This window comes from Leptonychotes weddellii, unplaced genomic scaffold (genome assembly GCF_054177405.1).
Source record: "Leptonychotes weddellii isolate Sample4059 unplaced genomic scaffold, ASM5417740v2 HiC_scaffold_18312, whole genome shotgun sequence".
NCBI classification, from domain to species: Eukaryota; Metazoa; Chordata; class Mammalia; order Carnivora; family Phocidae; genus Leptonychotes; species Leptonychotes weddellii.
Genome location: NW_027767700.1, coordinates 1 through 3,905, shown reverse-complemented (window position 1 = coordinate 3,905; position 3,905 = coordinate 1). Strand labels below are relative to the sequence as shown.

General features: G+C 45.2%; 1 pseudogene; it reads right to left on the bottom strand.

Annotated features, from left to right (window-relative positions):
- Window positions 1–1,401: 1,401 nt before the first annotated feature.
- On the bottom strand, window positions 1,402–3,899 carry LOC102725721 (large ribosomal subunit protein eL21 pseudogene; annotated as a pseudogene).
- Between the last annotated feature and the right edge of the window lie 6 nt (window positions 3,900–3,905).

The following is a 3,905-nucleotide window of genomic DNA, read 5'->3' as shown; positions in this document are numbered from 1 at the left end:
CCAGCCTGTCTTCTGTGGGAGGGGCCTGCCGTGCTGTTACTCAGGCAACCCTGTTTGGGTGCAGGTGCTCTGCGCCCCTGTGGTGGGGGATGGGCTCATGGGAATCAGTTTTGGGGGTTTTTGTTCTCTGGCGCCTTTCCCTGGCAGCTTTCCACATCTCTTCCACGAGTTAGAGCAGAAGAGACTGTTTCCAACCCTCTGCCTCAGAGCAGAGAGATCGCAGTCTGTTCTTCAGTGAGCTCTCCAGGCCACACTGTCTCCGTTTCTGTCTGTGCTGCTATAAATTGCAGCGTCCTGGGTTTTGTGCCCCTTCCCGGCGCTCCCAGTCCTGCCTCCAGGTCCGGGCACGTCTCTGCCCTTTGTGCTTCTAAAACCGCCAGCTGCTCCCAGTTCGTGCGCGAGTATGCACGTGCTTGCGCGACTCCGTCGCTCCAGGTTTCCGACCCGGGGGCTGCAGTTCGCAGGCGCGACTCTGACGCTCCAGGTTTCTGTCCCGGGGGCTGCAATTTGCCCACACGACCCCGCTGCTCCGGGTTTCCATCCTGGGGGCTGCAGTTTGCATGCGTGCGACCCCGCCACTCTGGGTTTCCGTCCCGGGGGCTACAGTTCGCAGGCGCGACCCTGCCGCTCCAGGTTTCCACCCCGGGGGCTGCCCTAAAGTCCTTTCCCCGCCGCTACTGGTCTGCGAGTCTGTGCCCGTCCCCAGCGCGTGAGGCTGTCACTCACCAGTGGTGTAGGATCCCCACGGCCAGGCACCCTCCCACTGCCATTTATCCTCCGATATCTGCCCGCAGAATCACGGCTCTCCGCTTCATACCTCAAAACCAACCGCCTGCGATATTCTGTTTGTAGAGATCCAGATCTTACATCTCAGGCTGGTTTCGTGGGTGCTCAGAGTGGTCTGGTAGATATCCAGCTCAATTCTGGGGACCAGTTGAAATAGGGTCCCCTACTCCTCCGCCATCTTCCCCCCCTCCCGGGAACACTATTTTTAAGCCCATTTTTGACTTCTGGAGGAAGGCTGAGAACAAGCTGTGGGGAAAGATGGGAAACTAGCAGTTCCAGCCATGTGGGTGGTCTTTTTGGGCCTTAGCTTCCCATCTGTAAAGGGGGATGATGTTCCTACCTCGTAGACTATATGAACAGGCCCTTCTGGCCTTAAACACCAAGCTTCCCTCCCAGCACAGGGAGGTAATGAGGGTCAGGACTGCTGGCTCTGCTTCTGGAGATTCAGTGTTGATCCTACCAAAGGGCAAGAAGTTGGTCAAGCCACTCACTTTAATTTGCTTATTTTTCTAGGATCCAAGGTTAGATTTGTAGACTTTTCAAAAGGGAGTTATGATTAATGGTTATAATGTGCTATTATGTTCTTAAACAAATTCTAAAACCCATGGTCACCTGAAAAAAAAAGAAAGATAAATTCTGACATGTTAAGTGCCAAAGGTGACCAGAAGCCAAGGGCAGTCACAAAGAGAAAAGCCTCAGATCTGACTTCTTAGAAGTTCCACGAAGGGCCAAACTAATTTTACAACTTTACAGATCATATTTTGCAAATCAGCTTTACTTCCCAGTATTTCAACAAGATTGCTTCTCCAGTGTAACTTTCCCATCCCTTTTTTACCTTTTTTAAAATGGACATGTAATTCACGTAATATTCACCGCTTTAAAGTATATAATTCATCAGTTTTTAGTATATTCACAGAATTGTGCAACCATCACCACTATCTAATTCCAGAACATTTCATTCCCTGCCCCCAAAGCCCACACCCATAAGCAGTCACTCCTCATTCCCCCTTCTTCCCAGGCCCTGGGAACCACTAATCAACTTTCTGTCTTGATGGATTTGTCTGTTCTGGTCATTTCTAGAATGAAATGGAATCATGAAATGGTATCTTACAATGTGTGGTCTTTTTGTCTGCCTTCTTTTACTTAGCATGATGCCTTCAAAGTTCATCCATGTTTATTCATTTTATGGCTATATTTGTTTATTCATTCATATGTTGATGGATACTTAGATTGTTTTTACCTTTTGGCTATTGTGAATAATGTTGCTCTAAACAAGTAATTGAGGGGCACCTGGGTGGCTCAGTCTGTTAAGTGTCTGCCTTCGGCTCAGGTCATGATCCCAGGGTCCTGGGATGGAGTGCCACATCAGGCTCCCTGCTCAGCGGGGAGTCTGTTTCTCCCTCTGCCTGCCGCTCCCCCTGCTTGTGCTCACTCATGCTCTCTGACAAATAAAATCTTAAAAAAAAAAAAAAAACCCACAACAGCAGCAGCAGCAACAACAAACCAAACGAGTAATTGAGTTTTCAATTCTCTGGATATATATCTAGGAGTAATTGTTAGGTCATATGGTAACTCTGTAACTTTTTTTTTTTTAAGATTTTATTTATTTGAGAGACGGGGTGGGGGGAGAGAGAGAGAGAGATAGCAAGAGAGAGCACGAGCAGGGGGGAGAGGGAGAAGCAGGTGCCCCGCTGAACAAGGAGCCTGACATGGGGCTCAATCCCAGCACCCTGGGATCATAACCAGAGACAAAGGCAGACGCTTAACTGACTGAGCCACCCAGGTGCCCCAGTATTTAAACTTTTGTTTTCCAGAGTGGCTACATAATTTCATATTCCCACCAGCTGTGTATAAGGGTCCAATTTCTCCATATCATCAGGTTATTATTATTGTCTTTGATTATAGCCATCCTAGATGGTATGAAGTGGTATCTCATTGTGGTTTTGATTTGCATTTTTCGACTAATGATGTTATGCTTATTGGTCTGTTGTAGCTCTTCTTTGGAGAAATGTCTGTTCTCTTTGCCTCCATTTTTTTAGTTGGGTTATTTTTATTATTGAGATGTAAGATTTCTTTATAAATATTCTAGACAGAAATCCCTTATCAGATAGCCAACTGATTTTGACAAAGGTGCAAAAGCATTTCAGTGGCAGAAGGACAACTTTTTCAACAAATGGTGTTGGAGTACTTTGACATCCATAGGCATCAAAAGCATTATATCACCCCTAAGGCATAAACAACCAAAGGAAAAAAAAATCGATAAATTGGACTTCATCAAACTAAAAAACTTTAGTTCTAGAAAAAACCTTGTTATGATGAAAGGACTGATAGAAAATATTTACAGATCTTTTTACTTTGTAGGCTTTTTATTACTGAGTTGTAACAGTTCATTATATATTGTGGATACTAGACTCTTATCAGATATAAGATCTGCAATATTTTCTCCCTGTGGGTGTCTTTTTACTTTCTTGATAATGTTATTTGAAGTACAAGGGTTTTAAAATTTTTTTTTTTTGCTTTAAATATTTTTTGGCGGGGGGAAAGGACACCACACTTCTACTCAATTGAGAGAAACATTTTTACAGTCTTGAGGTCTTATCATGCCATGAATTCATAGGGAATGGGTTCCAGCAGTTTGGGCTCCTTTCCATTAGTTCTCACAAAGTGTGCTTGTCTGGGTGGGGCAGGCTGGCGCTTCAATTGAACCCAAGTACCTTTCTCTTTGGCTTCCTTCTTTTTCTGATCATTTTCCTTCACACGCTTCAGGAAGCTGTCTCGGCTCTTTGAGTGTTTAATATGCTCAATGCGTACATTAATTCTCTTGGCAAGAATCTTGCCCTTGTTTGTTTACAACAATGCCAACAGCATGCTGAGTAACATTGTAGACTCTTCCAGTTTTGCCATGGTAACATTTGTGGGGCATTCCTTTTTGAACAGTGCCCATTCCCTTGATGTCCACAATATCACCTTTTTTATAGATTCGCATGTATGTGGCCAAAGGAACAACTCCATGTTTTCGAAAAGGTCTAGAGAACATATAGCGGGTACCTCTCCTCTTTCCCTTTGTGTTGGTCATTTTGGCGAATTACTGGAAGATGGTGGTTCCGGCCGAAAGGAAC